The sequence below is a fragment of the Schistocerca nitens genome, chromosome 2 (assembly GCF_023898315.1).
Source record: "Schistocerca nitens isolate TAMUIC-IGC-003100 chromosome 2, iqSchNite1.1, whole genome shotgun sequence".
In the NCBI taxonomy this organism is placed as follows: domain Eukaryota; kingdom Metazoa; phylum Arthropoda; class Insecta; order Orthoptera; family Acrididae; genus Schistocerca; species Schistocerca nitens.
Window position 1 is genome coordinate 46,988,905 of NC_064615.1, and position 16,794 is coordinate 47,005,698.

Below are 16,794 nucleotides of genomic sequence, written 5' to 3' on the forward strand. Positions count from 1 at the left end.
ACATCACTGCCACTGACGATTATGTCACCGACATATCCTTTTAACCTTGGAGTACTCCGTCGAACTATCTCTGAAACGTTGAAGGTGCATTTTTTAATCCGAATGTCATTCTTCTGAATTGGTAGTGTTTCCAGGGTGCCAAGAACGCTGTTTTGTGTCAACCCTGCGGTGAAACCTCTATTTGGTGATAAACGTTCTTCAAAACCATTGTTGAAAAATATTTGCATTGTCCTAAATGATCCAAGGTTTCTGTGATGTTTGGCAAAGGATAGGCGTCCGTTATGGTTTTCGCTTTTAGGTGTCTGTAATCACAACAAAACATATATTTTCGAAACTTCCTGGCAGATTAAAACTGTGTGCCGGACCGAGACTCGAACTCGGGACCTTTGCCTTTCGTGGGCCCGCGAAAGGCAAAGGTCCCGACTTCGAGTCTCGGTCCGGCACACAGTTTTAATCTGCCAGGAAGTTTCATATCAGCGCACACTCCGCTGCAGGGTGAAAATCTCATTCTGGAAACATCCCCCAGGCTGTGGCTGAGTCATGTCTCCGCAATATCCTTTCTTTCAGGAGTGCTAGTTCTGCAGGGTTCGCAGGAGAGCTTCTGTAAAGTTTGGAAGGTAGGAGACGAGACACTGGCAGAAGTAAAGCTGTGAGGACGGGGCGTGAGTCGTGCTAGGGTAGCTCAGTTGGTAGAGCACTTGCCCGCGAAAGGCAAAGGTCCTGAGTTCGAGTATCGGTCCGGCACACAGTTTTAATCTGCTAGGAAGTTTCATATCAACGCACACTCCGCTGTAGAGTGAAAATCTCATTCTGGATATATTTTCGAGTTCCATTCGTTGATTTTTTTGGCACGACGACTATTCCTGCCCCCCTCCTCCCCCCCGCCTCCTATCATGCACTATTAATTTCTTCATTTATTCCATTTTTCAGCTGTTGATCGATAAATTCCTCCAAAACTGGCTGCAAGTACCTATGTATTCTGTATGGTTTTCGGTAGACTGGCGATTGATTTCCTGTTGCTACGCAGTGCTGTGTAATTGCGTAGCTGGTAAAAGTCCTTTTGGAAAAAGTAAATCCTTAAATTCTAAAAGTAATTTTTCCATCCGTTCCCTATTGCTTCCCTCTAGGTCAGGGCCGACCAGAAATTGTTCATATGTAGGGAGCTGGAACACATCGACAACTTCCTAGTCGCCGTGTGCGCGCATACTAGACCTGTAAACAGAAAAACGGAACCGTCACTGCTCATTTAGTGTATCTTTATAAGCACACATGTCACCGCTTAGCTTTACCCACTAGCTGGAATACACTGTATGTCGGGCACACTCGTGCTCTTTTTACAGTATGCAATTCAGTCATGGGAACGTATCGTGTTAATTCCATCGCACTGTCAACAAACATCAAGGTTCTAAAACAAAACATAAAAACAAAAGGTGCTCAAATATGCAGAATAGGTTTTTTGCACAGTTTAGGTAACTTAATACCCTTCATGGCAAGAGTCTCAAACATGTCTCACAATAATAAAAGGATAATTTTTATGTGTGTAAGTATACCTTGAACAACCAGTTTAATAACAAATTTTTCAGATGACACTATTCACCTACGTAACATGCAGCAACGTGATCAGGCCCAGTGGACCGCACGCATCTACAAGTTCTGTCCATTGCTGCTATCCGCCATTCGTCCACATCTATTGACACTTGGTTTAAATCGTCATGGAGTCCATCCCTCCAACGCTTCTTGGGTCTCCCTGGCGGTCTCTTTCCTGTAGGTGTGAAATCCAGGAGCTTCCGAGGCCATCTGTGATCCTCCATCCGGGCCACATGGCCGGCCCACTGCATTCGTTTGGCTTTGACAGTACCTGCTATGCTGGGCTGCTGGTATAGTTCCTCAAGCTCTTGGTTGTATCTGATCCTCCATTCCTCTGTATCTGCATCCAGAACCGGACCGAAGATATTCCGAAGCACTTTTCTCTCAAAAACAAGGAGCTTATGGAAGTCCTGTTTCCGGATACTCCATGTCTCACAGCCATATAGAACAACAGGCTGGATCATGATTTTGTACAGTCGAATCTTGAACTGTCTGGAAAGATATTTGGACCGAAGCAGTTGTGCTAGGCTGTGGTAAGATCTGTTTCCTGCCTGTATTCTGACATTGATCTCTGCTTCACATGACGAGTTCTCAGTGAAAAGTGCCCCTAGGTAGTTGAATTCTTGCACTCTCTTGTAGGAATGGTCCCCAACCTGCAGTGATTGTAGATGATCAGCAGTCTGTCAATGACCACGCGTCATAACGAGGTACTCTGTCTTGGCTTCGTTTATGTTTAGCCCAAATTTGCTGGCAGCCTCCTTTAGTGCTTTGGTCATTTGCTCCAACTCCTCTTCCGACCTAGAGAGTAAACAGATGTCGCCTGCATAGGCTAAGTATCTCAGTCTCTTTCCTTCGACTTCAATCCCTTCGTTCTCTTGGAAGGTCGCGCGTACGATCTTCTCGAGGGCGAAGTTGAACAGGATGGGGGACAACCCATCTCCTTGCCTGAGTCCTGTCACAATTTCAAACTCCTCAGTCCCATCTTCACCTTTGCACGTGTTTCGTTCAGACAGATCTTTATCAGATTAATGAGTTTCTCTGCTATGCCAAACTCCCTTAAACAGTTGAGCAGGCTCTTGCGATGTATGCAATCATAGGCCTTCTTAAAATTAACGAATAAAATATGCAAATCTTTACCATATTCACCCAGTTTCTCAGTGAGTTGCCGGAGACTGAAGATGTGATCTACTGTTGACCGTCCTGGCCGGAAACCTTCCTGGTACTCCCCAATCACCGATTCTGCCACTGGCTGAATTCTATGTATGAAGCAATTGGACAGGATCTTATAGCAGACGTTAAGCAGGGCGATACCTTGATAGTTGCCACATTTCAGTTTGTCGCCCTTCTTATGTATTGGATAAATCAGAGCTGTTTTCCATTCTCTTGGTAGTTCTTCTTTGGTCCATATTGCCTGTATCAGTCGGTGTATTTTTTCTGCAAGTTTCTCTCCTCCTGCCAGGATCATTTCAGCCTATATTCCATCTTCACCTGGACTCTTATTCTGTTCAAGGTGTCTAATTCTGGTTTTTATCTCATCCAGAGTAGGTGGGGGATAGTCTGCATCGGCTGTAATTGGGTACTGGAAATCAAACTGCAGTTCGGGTTCATCACAATTTAGCAGCTGCCGAAAGTACTCTTTCCATCTCTCAGCTATGTCCCTATCGTTCGTCAGGATCTTATCACGGGAATCTTTGACAAATTTCTGCTTGGCCTGGTGACCTTTGCAGAGATACTTCACCCTCAGAAACCTTTTCCTAGTCTTTTGTCCTCTCAAGTCTGTTTCTGCTTCAGTGATGATATTCCTTATGTATTTCCTCTTTGCTCTTCTCAGAATTGCTTGTGTAGTCTTTCGGACCTCCTCAAATTGTGCTTTGGCCTGTGCCAGATTTGTCCCCTTCAGCCATTTGTTCCTGGCTTCCTTTCCAGGGCATCTGCACATTCCTTTCCAAACCGGATCTTCTTGCCCACTGGGTTTCCCATGAGTGTTTCCTTTGCTGTATCCCTAACTGAGCTCTGGATGTTTCCCCACATTAGTTCGAGGTCCTGATTCGCGTCCATTTCACTGAGTGCTTCAAAGCGGTTACTAAGTTGTAACTTGTATCTGGTCTTCGTTGCCTCATCTTTCAGTTTCTCCACATGGTACCTTTCCACTCTTTTTAACTTAGGCCCCGTTCTTCCTTTACACTGTATGTTTAAACGGCCTCTGACCAGGAAATGATCACTCCCACCTTCGGCACCCCGCGCTGTCTTAACGTCTAACACCCATCTCTTGGCTCTGAGATCAATGGAAACATGGTCTATTTGATTTACAGTTCTCCCATCTGGTGATACCCAGGTTCCTTTATGTATGTTTTTCCGCTGGAAATTTGTGCTGGACATGAACAACCCTAATGATGTAGCGAAGCTGATGAACCTAACTCCATTGTCATTGCTTAGGTGTGTAGACTGTGCCTACCTGTTGTGTCTTGGAATATTTGTTCTTTCCCAACCTTGGCATTCATATCATCAAGGAGAATCCTCAGGTGTCCATTTGGTATAGCGTCCATCACTGCCTCTAGCTGTGCATAGAACTCGTCTTTCACTTCACATTGGCTCTCCTCCGTGGGAGCATGACAGTTCACAAAAGTCGCCTTAATATGCTTTACGTCCAGTGTTAGAACAGATATTCTTGGGTTGACTGAAACGAATTCTGAAACATTAGTGGCCAACGTCTTACTGACGCAGAAACCAGTGCCTAACAGATGACCTCGTTCACAGGCTCCATACAGAATTGTACAGTTTTCAACATCAGTGCTCCCAGCATCGTCCCACCGGATTTCTTGCAGTGCAACTAGGTCTAGTTCGTACCTCTGAATTTCCTTGACCACACTGATGGCAGCTCCTGTCTTGTACAGACTCCTTACATTCCACGTTCCAAATCGTATACCGTTTCTATGCCATTGACGTCGTCTATTTCTGTCAGTAATGTTCCGAGGCTTACTTGTAGTCTTGAAAGCATGTTTAATTTTTTACGGAGAGAGGGTGCTGGCCTCCCGTCCAACCTGCGGTGTTACCCTCACAGCTCACAGGACTGCTGGCTTTTCTTAAGGGGTGGGCTCCCCTCAGGAGTTGGGTTATAAGTAGGAATAAGAAAATTGGAAAGACGCCCTCGGGCCTCGAAACCTAATACCGTTGGGGTCGAAAAAGTAAGAGTTGGCCAAGGGAGGCCGTCAGGGAAGGAGAAAGAAGGAGTCTGACACAAGTAAGTGGAAGCAATGTCAGACTCAGCTCGGGTACCCGCGGTCGCCACCCGCGTACTTCTAGCTGAAGTCCCCTGGTGGGTCAGGATCTTGCTACCCGTAATATAATTTTGAATCTCGCTCGCAGTGCAGATGTACCGTGAATGGATTCTAGAAAATTGAAAATATTACTTTGTATAGTAAAACAGAAATGACAGAGCAAACCTTGCTCACGCCATTGCCATAGCTACGCGTCACTCGTTCTCTTCGGTTTCATATGAACATGTTTCTTCTCTAATGAGTTTTCGTAGATTGTCACAAAAAGTCTGTGTCATTCTTAGAGGCATTTTGACACAGTGGTAAATTATAACGTTAAATCCTCATTGTATAACAGTTGCGCCTCTGTTGTTAAAGATTTTTTTCTACCTCTATTGTTAGAAATTTACCCGTCTGAGGTAGGCGTTTTTGAGGAAATTAATAGAGAAAATTGAATTTACAAAGCAATACAACCTTCATCACTGCAGTCATCCTTACATTTTCCACTGCGACTCTGCAGTTTCGAAATCTTATTAAATCCACTTCTGCATACAGCATACGCCGGCGTTAAAGCTTCCTCTATAGCAGTATTGTGTAAAACTGTAGAAGACAAGAAGGCGTCGGATGTCAGCTATAATAGTGCATAACTATTGTACACATTGATTTTTGGTGTATTCTGAAATTTTATCTGTGAAAATTATAGACAATATTCAGTAACAGTTTTTTTCTTTTTCTCTGTCTTTCTTTATTTGGCAATGTCTTAGCTGTAAAACTTACTGTGCATGCTGAAACTCCAGTATCTAGTATCGGTACTACAAATCTGCACCAGTACTAACTGTATAACTAGCCAAATATGGAGAAAACGCAGCGAATACTCATTCAGAGTTATCTCCACGGGGATTGAGCAAGGTGGTGTCGTCGCTAACACCGTCAACTTGCGCTCCAGTGATGTTCTCGGGTCGTCCATCCAGATGTCGGTTTTCTGCAGGCACCCACATATCTCCATGAAAATGCCAGGATGTCTCCTTAAAGGACCACGGCCGCTTCCTTCCCCTCCAGTAACAAGAAATCTGACTAAAACTCTGTCTCTAATAATCTTAACTGTGGACGGGACGTAAAATCCCAGTCTTCATTCATTGCTTCTTGTTTTGCCTGAATATTAAGTGAGCAAATTCAATCGAGTCGTTGTTGTGAACGTTTGTGTCCGAGAAACTAGCAAGTCCACAAATTACTATTGGATTGTACCACGTTGTGTGTTCATACTGTGAGCACCCAGTAGAGGTCAAACCAGCCCTGTTGATGTTTCTTTCTGTGGAGAAAACGCATGTTTCGACCAAATCAACTATTCTCTTGTGACTGGTACTGGATGGCAATAGAGCGTTTCAACTCTTACTTCATTCTGTACTTTCTGACATTGACGACTGGCCAGTGAAATCCCTGAAGTTCCAGATAATTTTTATCTTGTCTTCGACTCTCGACCAGCGTTCATGGCCCAGAACCTCGCTGTCTGCGGGCCACAAGTAGGCCACGGCCCGTGGGTTGGGAACCGCTGCTATAGAGCATTTCTCGTGCAGCTAAAGCCTTGCTAAGAGTGTTGAATAGAAGGCTATATGGCAAGCTGGATACAGGGATTGCAGAGGAGCAGCTCGGATTTAGGAGAGGAAAAGGAACAAGAGATGCTATTGGCCTGTTAAGAACTATAGGGGAAAGATATATGGAAAAAGGTAGAGATAACTTTGCTGTTTTTATAGATCTACAAAAGGCTTTTGACAGAGTACAGTGGAACAAGATGTTGGATATTTTGAAGAGGAAAGGAGTAGACTGGAAAGAGAGACGACTGATACAGAGTCTGTATTTATACCAGCAAGTAAGAATAAGGATTGGAAATGAAATGTCAGAAGGAAGCAGCATTGGACGATGTGTTAGACAAGGTTGTTGCCTTTTCCATTGTTGTTTAATGCATACCTTGAAGACATTATTGCGAAAGGCTTATATGGGAAAAGAGGAATATGTATTTGTGGAAATAGAATAGAATGTATAAGATTTGCTGATTTCGTGGTATTAGTGGCAGAAAGTAAGCGGACAATGAATAACATGCTGAAAGACCTGAATGAAGCTAGTGCGCAATATGGGATACAAATAAACACTGCAAAAACAAAGAGTATGGTCATCAGTACAAGACGCAGACTGTCCAACTGAAATAGGACAAACTACCATTACCCAAGTAAGTGCATTTAAATATCTCGGAAGCACAATAACTGAAGACTTCAGATGTCACCAGGAGGTGGAAACTCGAACTGCCATAGCAAAGGAGGCATTCAACATAAAGAGGAGACTCTTACGTGGCAAATTAGATAAGGTCTAAGGAAAAGGCTTGGCAAATGTTTTGTCTGTAGTGTGGCACTATATGGGGCAGAAACATGGACACTGAGACGAGAGGATGAAAAAAGGTTAGAAGCATTTGAGATGTGGATGTGGAGGAGAATGGAGAGAATAAGCTGGATGGAAAGAGTGAGTAATGAAAGAGTACTGGAAAGGGTAAGCGAGAGAAAATGTCTGCTGAATGTTGTAAGAGGAAGGAAAAAGAACTGGTTGGGACATTCATTGAGAAGGGAGTGCTTGCTAGCAGATGCTTTGAAAGGATTGGTTTGTGGGAGAAGACTGAGAGGAAGAAGGAGATACAAGATGATAGGCGACATAAAGGGAGGAGGAAATTATGCAGACCTGAAGAGAATGGCAGAATACCGGACAGCCTGGAGAAGTACCATGTGAAAACCTGCCTTTTTGCAGAACACTGATGATGATGATGATGTATAATTTGATACTGAAATTGAGATGTTGCTGGTGCATGTATGGAAATCGACATTCAGAAATTTTAGAATATATACGTAAAATGTGGAGAAAAGTTGCTCTGAGGTACACAGGCAGAAAACTACGAAAGGAAAAGTTGGAACTTGCGCGGGAAGAGTGCGCATCAGTCGAGTACTTTTGGGGACCCGTACAGCAAGCACCAACCCATAAGCATGTCTGGTCAGAGCGAGGCGTTGTAAGTGCAGACATTCGACTCCACGTCTTGCGAGATGGAGAAGGCAACCTATGTTGCATGACATACTGCAACTACTTGTGAGACGATTAGGCACTGGATCTATGTGCATGGTATGGACGATGACGAGGAATCATCTCTTCTCTTCATCGCTTCCAGGCAAAGTACTGACTTAGTGCCATAATACACAGGCCAGTCTTTCAGTGTGTCTAGTGCATACTACCTGGAATATGTTTATCGTTTTGTTCTATAATATATCTAGATTCAGACATTATATGTTGTTATAGGGGATGTTTCATTAATTGTCTTGTCATTGCTAAAGAAGAGACAATGAATTAATCAGCGTACCAAGATGTTCATAGCCAGAAATTTTCTTTAAGTGTTTATTAGGGCCGGCCGGGGTGGCCAAGCGGTTAAAGGCGCTACAGTCTGGAACCGCGCGGCCGCTACGGTCGCAGGTTCGAATCCTGCCTCGGGCATGGATGTGTGTGATGTCCTTAGGTTAGTTAGGTTTATGTAGTTCTAAGTTCTAGGGGACTGATGACCTTAGAAGTTTAGTCCCATAGTGCTCAGAGCCATTTGAACCATTTTTTTTGTTTATTAGAAAGAGAAAATTAATAGTTTGCATTGAGTTTGTCTTTATACAGGTATGAAATGTTCAAAATGCTGGATGTCCAACTTGTGTGGGTGACCATAGGTTTACTTTCCATGATTTGTTTCCTTCGCCCACATGACAAATTAGTAATCATCGGTAATTTGGCTATTTTGTGTTTCGTATTGCATTTCAAAAATTGCTTCAAAGATGTCCGATTCTTACAAAATTCGAGTTCGCTGTGACAGTTCTTCGAGAATAGTCTCAACATGCATATAATCATATGATTTTGCAGTTAGCTCCTCACATTAATCTCGCTGCAGGACAATAAGAGAATACTTTACGGATACTCAACACCATGTACGAATCTCCTCGGTGTCTCATGACTAGCAGCAGAGATTGACAGTCACATAGCTCACCCACAGACTGGATTGGGCAAACCACGTTTTGTACCTGCTATAATGAAATGGGGTTATCTGCCACAAGACAAGTATACATACACGCTGTGAGACGTCTGGCACGGCACGGAGTGTCAGCATGGCGGCCATTCTAGTTGCTTCCCTTGACGTGTCAGCAGAGAGAGCCACCACGCGGGACGCCCATCGCTAACACTGGGCACAACAAAGGAAAGGCAAAACAATGTATATTCAGGAGAAACTTGTCCTTTGTACAACATCACGACAGACATATACACGTGAGGAGGCTCTGATGGGAACGAAAGGTGACCGTTGCGGTTCGTCATCGTAACAGGGGCTCAACACGTGTCGTGGTGGTATGGGGTGCCATTGTGTGCGCAACAAGCTCAACTCTGGCTCTTGCAGATCAGGGCTGACCACGGCGTGCCAAACCTCACGCGTGCCCGATGTGCGGGCCGCTTACGCCCAAGGTTCGACCTGTGTAGGCTTTTCTCGGTCCGTATTGGAGGTACCCTACACAGCGTGACGTATCCCTAAGTACCGTGGTGCGACATTTCTCAGTCGCCACAACTCTCCTCAGTTCTCGCCTCCCGCACACGGGGTTCCGGGTTCGATTCCCGGCGCTGTCAGGGATTTTCTCTGCCTCTAGATGACGTGATGTGTGTTCTTCATCATCATTTCATCATCAATGAATCGCAAGTCGCCGAAGTGGACTTGCAATACGGCGGCTGAACTCCCCCGCATGGGGCCTCCCGGCCAACAATGCCATACGATCATTTCATTTAATTTCTCAGTCGCCACAACTCTCTTCAATTCTGCAGAATCGTAATGACATTGCTATTTAGCCTTCGCTGTTTGTTGACGGTATAAAGGACGTTCACAAGACCAGTGGCTGAACACACAAAAAGAAGCAGTCTAGCGATCTGCCATCGCGAGTCTCTAAAAATGAATAACAGTGGCAGAAGAGAGGGATGAGAATTCTGTATATCTATTATGCAGTCGCATAACCGACAGGTACTGCAAAGTTGCTATGAAGTGACATTACAGTAGTAAGCAGAAAAAAATGTAAAAGTTTGGTTGACAATGAAAGAGCAAAAAATCACAACGATCGACAGACGTGATTCATTTTTCCGTGCATCAAGAAGCACTTTGTGTGAAATATGCGGGCATGGAGCACGTGATGAAATTGGTGGCATGATGGGTAAAAGCTTCGGCAGTCCCACGCACTATTCCACTGTCAGTTGCAACAGTTTTCGACGAAAGTGAACGAAGAGTATGCAGACTTTATGTCTGAGGGGTGTTGAACAAGTAATACAACTTTTTTTTTTCTCGGCCAGTTTCAGTTGAAAAATATGCGGAATTTACTGTGGGACATCGTGGAATACTCCCTCTTAAGTCCCTGTAGTTTTTTGATGTTCTGATTGGTGGCGGCGCCACACGTAACCTTAAGACGACCAAAATCAATTTTACTGCAGTAAGTGACATTTAAAAAAATGTTACCACTCACGTTACTATCTGAGAGACAAGTAATACTTGTAACTCAATCACATAAATCATTCAGTAATACTTAGAGAAAACTATTGTGAATAAAAGATTTTGCAACGATCTCTCGACTTCTAAACTTCTAAGACAATTCCAAGTGTACTTTCTATACAAAAGGTTTTCCAACCGCATCTTCACCATAATAGCTGCGCGAGTGTTTTTTTAAACTGATCAATGACCTAAGTAGTCTAATGACCTCCCCCTTGGCCACTAGAGAAATTATTAAGTATTCCTGATAATGGCAAAAAGAGCAAACAGACAGGCAGCCTCGAAACTTTCCGCTGCAAAATTAATTGTCACTACTGTTCCCTACTCCTAACAGGCCCTCTTTCCTTCCTAGCATTAAATGATTTAAATAAATCTGCCCTTTGTTGCTACTTTTTAATTTGAAAATTGAAATTGACCTTTTCATAAAAAATGAAATATTTAGTGCTGTGGATCTTAATTACTGTCTTATTTGCTGAAAAAGGTAAATTATTAATTTTTCCGTAATGCGTGGCGTCTCCGGAGTGCAGTCGAGCGCGCTCAAGGTTAAAGTTCTTCTTAGCAGCCAGCGTAAGAAACAGCTTTTCAGGATCTGCGTCGTAATGTAGCTCTGAAAAATTCTTGACGCTGTTATTGAAGAGCAAGTCAGATGGATACGATTCTGAACAACTATGATAGTCTGTGTCGGTAGGGCAAGTTCTAGAAATTTTCACTTTTCACAAAAGAGAATCTGTTCACTTCAAAAGACCGTACGTTAAACAGGGATCGCACAGTACTACCTAGCATTCAAAATCCTGTCTTCTGCTTGCTTGCACTTCGTATTGTAATTACTAGGAGAGGAAAGATGAACATAATATTTACTTCAAAAATTGCCAAAAATTTTACCTTTTAAGATAACAATTATTATTTAATAAACCGTTCTTCTCAGTGCTCAACTATTACGAGATTCATCTTCTTACAAGAGCATATACTGGGAAAAATTAATACAGGGGTAAGTCAACTATTATCCGCAATTTAGTTATATTTTTGTTTATTTTGTCAGTTCTGTCGTTTTATGTTGATGATGCATGCTTTGTTTATTTGGCATTATATCTTCGGATCCAGTACTGGAACATTACGGGGAAAGGGGAACAACAATAAACAGTGTAAGTTACAGTGAGATGCTTACTGCCAGGCTAAAGCCTGCAATTCGAAGCAAATTGCTACCAAAAGGTGTTGTGTTGTTGCACGACAGTGCTCGTCCACATACTGCAGCCCACACTGCTGAAACACTCCAGAAACTCAAATTTGAAGTATTGGATCATCCTCCATATAATGCCGATCTTGCCCCTTCTATCAATTGTTTGGTCCAGAGGCATTAAGGGGCCATCGATTTGGCTCGGACGAAACAGTGAATGAAGCTGTGCATTCCTGGCTCGGCAGCTCAACAGAGAACATTATTTTATGAGGGCATCAGAAGGCTTGTACAATGATGGACCAAGTGGGTTGAAACGCAAGGAGACTATGTCGAAAAATGATGATCTTCTAAGTTTTCTATTTGATTACAATAAAAAATTTTATAACTTCTTTGCTGATAACAACTGACTTACCCTCGTATTTTCTTATATCTTGCAACAATGGTGGCTGTTGTTTCCTTTTTAACAATAGAAGTACACCTCCTTTTCAAATACGTCATTCTGCTGTCAAGTCTGCTTTCAGAGAGAGAGAGAGAGAGAGAGAGAGAGAGAAAAAAAAAACATTAGTAAAGTCACGGAATACACAAGTGCGTTAAAAATCACGGAATGCAAACAAGCCAACGATATTATTTACAAAGGGGTGTTATCACAGGCGAAAGCGTAATTCAGGTTATCAAGTGGTACTGTAGTAGTTAGAAAACCCAGTTAACATCGTCAAGCTCTCTGTAAAACCTTAGCATCAATGACATATAACTAATAATTCCACTGCATTCATGATGACATGCGGACGCAAGTGCAGTTCCAAAGCCAGTTATAGCTCTAGTTATCCAACAGAGTAACCTTAAATACCTAAGCTATTCATAAACATACAGTTTTGCAAATTCTGGAACTTTCAGTGACATGAGGAACTGTGTTCTGGATGTGGATTTACATTTTACAGTTAGCTCATATTCTACGAACTTCTCCAGTGTATAACGAAGTTTTCCATGTTATTATCCATCTGCGGATCAGTTGCAAACCACTGGCTTTACTTCACACTTTACGTCGATCAGCAAAAACCTGCCGAAAACCGAGATGCTGGTTGCTATCAATAGGAAGACCTCATATCAAAACTTATGCATAAGAGGTTTCTTCTTTGACGATTTTCGTGACTCAGTTACATCTTCTTACATAATGATGCAGATAAACAACAGTAATACAGTTAGAAATCATAGGACACTTTATTTATATTTTCAGTGTTTCTATACTGCGATAAATATAGAGATAATTGTAATAATCAGATAGAATTCATGTAAAACACAGTGGTGTATTCAATAAGCATAATTAATCAAGTCCTGACATAAAATTTAATCTATTGCATGATAAATTCATATCATTATTTGAAAATAGCCTTCTAATCAAAACAGGACATTAAAGAGCCAAGTAAACAACCATGCATCATTAGAGGGATTAAAGTATTTCATGAAAGGAAAAGGAAAATGTATCCGTTGGCAAGAACAAGTAGAGACCTACAGTGATTGCACACAACAAAAACTGCTCAAAATTACTGAGAGGCGTTATTAAAAATCATGGAACATGCACATTACGTCGGAAATCGGTCATTCTGACAGCATATTTAAGGCTGTGTTGAATGTAGTTCAACGAGAGGCGGGGAAAACAACCACAGAACAGGATAGCACCACTAATGAAAGGAAGGGACATAAATGAGGACTCAAAGGTAGCAAATATGTTCGATAGAAAAACCACAGCAGAATGCTGAGAAAGCAACTGTCATAGAATTGGTTTATATTACTGTCACTAACTTGTCCTTCCAAAATTAAGAAAATGTATACGTTCTCTGAAAAATAAAAGCTCATCTGGATTTGACCGTGTTAACAACAGAGTACTAAAGATTTCTTCCCATGTAATGAGCCATGTCTCATTTAAAATCTTTAAACGATCATTAAATCACAGCGTATTTCCAGAAAGATTGAAAAATGCCTTTGATAAACTCCTCTATAAGAGAGGTGAGAGAAAAATGTCAATAACTGTTTGTGTTTCACTACCCATAACATTTTCCAAAATTTTTTAGAAGGTCATGTATTCTAGAATTGGATCCCAGCTGGGTAACAATCAGATACCCAGTAAATCACAGGCTGAACCAGATGAGTTGCTCTACTGAGAATGCTGACTCACCAAATTTTACTGGAAATAAATGACAAAATACCACCGGCTGGTGTTTCCTGTAAGGTACTCGCCTTTGTGAATCGCAACAGTCTCCTACATAAACTGGGGCTTTATAGGATTGATGGCATAGTCATTTAATGGATAATGTCATATCCAACCAAATGAACGAGTAAACTGTACTTAGTAATTCAACCAGTGCAACCAGGGGAGATTCTTCCGATTGAGGAAATCACGTATGTGTTTCTCCAAGGCTCAATCTTAAGTCTGGTCTTATTCCTCACATATGTAGACGATCTACCGTCTAATATGCATCAAGCAGAATCAGTTTTTTGGTCAGACGACAACACCATTGGACTCAATCCAAGTGTGCATACAGAAAAAGAAGAAACATTAAACAATGTTTTTAAAACTGCAATTGACTGTTTTCTATGAATGGTCTCACTCTGAATTGTAACAAGGCATAACGTGTTCAGTTCTGGACATCTGGTGGCACTACACCAATGATATGTATTACACATGGCGAGGAAATACTAAACAGCGTGGAAACTTCAAAATTTTTAGGTGTGTATATCGATGAGATTTAAACTCTAAGAGACACGTTTTAGAACACCTGAAACAACTCAGTTCAGCCACATTTTCACTTAGAATCATTGCAAACCTTGGGGAGAAACATAGCAGTAGACTGACATATTTTGCATATTTTCATTCAGTAATGTCATATGGAATAATGTTCTCGGTTAACTTATCTTTAAGGAAGCAAGTCTTCATTGGTAAGTAACATAGCTCGATTGAACTTGGACCGTACATGGAAAGAACTGCCACAGTATACAGGATGTCCGAAAAGTCTTTCCCTGATTACAGGCTAGAAGTAAGATACAAATATGAAACTTGTGTCGAATTGTTTACAACTATCAAAGTTTTTTTTCTGTTTTAGGTTCGCAGTACGTAAGTAGTGGATGAGGTGCAGTGCCCAAGAAGCCATGTTAACCAATCAGGAGAAGGCACAGTGTGTCCTGTGGTACCATGAGACACGATCACCAACCACAGTGCAGAGACACTTCCAGACAACATTTGGAAGGAATCCACCTGATGTCAAGAGCATTAAAGCCTGGTATGAGAAGTTTAAGAACACAGTATCGGTTTCTGACCTTCAGAGGTCTGGTCGACCAAGAGCCTCAGCAGACAGGGTGAAAGCTGTAAGGCAGTCTTTTCTGCGAAGTCCGCAGAAATCGGTGCGCAGGGCCTCTCGTGAATTACAGATGCCAAAAAGTTGTCTCCATGACATTTTACACAAACGTTTATTGTTTCGTGCATACAAAGTGCAAATCGTTCAGGCCTTGTTGCCCAATGACAGTACACGTCGATATGACTTTGCGGTCGAAATGCTATCACGTATTGAGGACGATGATGGTTATCTCAGACGAATTGCCTTTTCCGACGAAGCGACCTTTTTTGTCAGTGGAGTAGTGAATCGCCATAATGTGCACATTTGGGGTTCACAGCCCCCTGGCGAGGTCATGGAGTGCACCAGAGGCAGTCCAAAGGTGCATGTTTGGTGCGCGCTATTGCACGATCGAATTATCGGGCCATTCTTCTTCGCTGAGGCTACCATCACATCTGCAGTGTATCTGGACATGTTGCAACTGTATGCTGTTCCTCAGCTGCTTCATTATCACGCCGATGTCTTGTTTCAGCAAGACGTTGCACCGCCTCATTGGGGTTTGGACGTCCGTGCCTATCTCGATATGACCTTTCCTAGGCGATGGACTGGTCGTGATTGGCCAACGGTTTGGCCTGCACGCTCTCCTGACATAACCCCATTAGACTTCTTTCTATGGGGTTATGTCAAGGACGAGGTCTACCAAACACATGTACCAGATCTTGAAACCCTTCGCCAACGGAAAACCACAGTGATGTTGGCTAATGTGTGGACGGAAATTAAATATCGCCGAGATGTGCTACGCGCTACCAAGGGTGCTCATGTGGAAGTTTACTGATGTGTGAAAAAAACTTTGATGGTTTGTAAACAATTAGTCACCAGTTTCATATTTGTATCTTACTTCTAGCCTGAGTTATCAATTTATGTAATCATGGAAAGACTTTTCGGACACCAGCTCACATGCCAAATACTATTTACGAAGGTCAGCTAATGAGTTTTATAACATTTAATGGTGCATACGTACACCTCGTTAGGCATATAGCTACATCCTGAGTTACATATAATCTTCACTATTACGAGTATTGCTTGGGAAAGCAGTAGAGCAGCCCAGCAATTTCTTGTCTGGTAAAAGGTTACAGACAACCATAAGTTCTTCCACTTCCTTCAGTTGTCTTACTATGGCATATTCTCCCCTGCCTGTCTTCAGAATTATGCTCTGTCTGCGTCACATAACAATTTCCACCTGACATTTTATTTTTTCCTTCTTGTTACTGCTGTTTTAGTTTATACACGTGTATTACCTTCACAGCTTTGTGACTGTTTTCAGTATGTCTTATGATAATTTTTGCACTGTTTTCATTGAATATTTTCAGACCCAACTTACAGTGAATTTTTTTTTTTTTTTTTTTGCCTGTTGCCTACAGAGCTGTTATTACTCTCTTGTACTTAGTATTTTTCAATTCATGATTCTTGCTAAGTGGTGGCGTACATTCCAAACATTTGTTGCAAATATCTGATGCTGTTTCATTTTAATAAGCTTTCTTTAATTTTTTTGTTGGTCGGTGGTTTTGTTAGAAGATCACTGTCTCTTACCCATTCCTAAATCTGCAATTAACAGATGCAGCCTGTTTTAATATAATTCTTTCCTCGCACTCCGATTCCTAGTTTGGAGCCAATAGTTGACTATGACGGTGACAGCTTCATCTATATTTATGAATGTAGTTATGTGTGAAAGAAGTATTGATGTTACACACGCCCTTATTCAAATTAGTGGATATGAGGTTAAATCATTTCTAGAATCTTGCAGCTTATAAAAGAAATCTTATAGCTATTCCCAAACCAATCGTCCGCGCTTTAACCACGAATAGTTTTAGA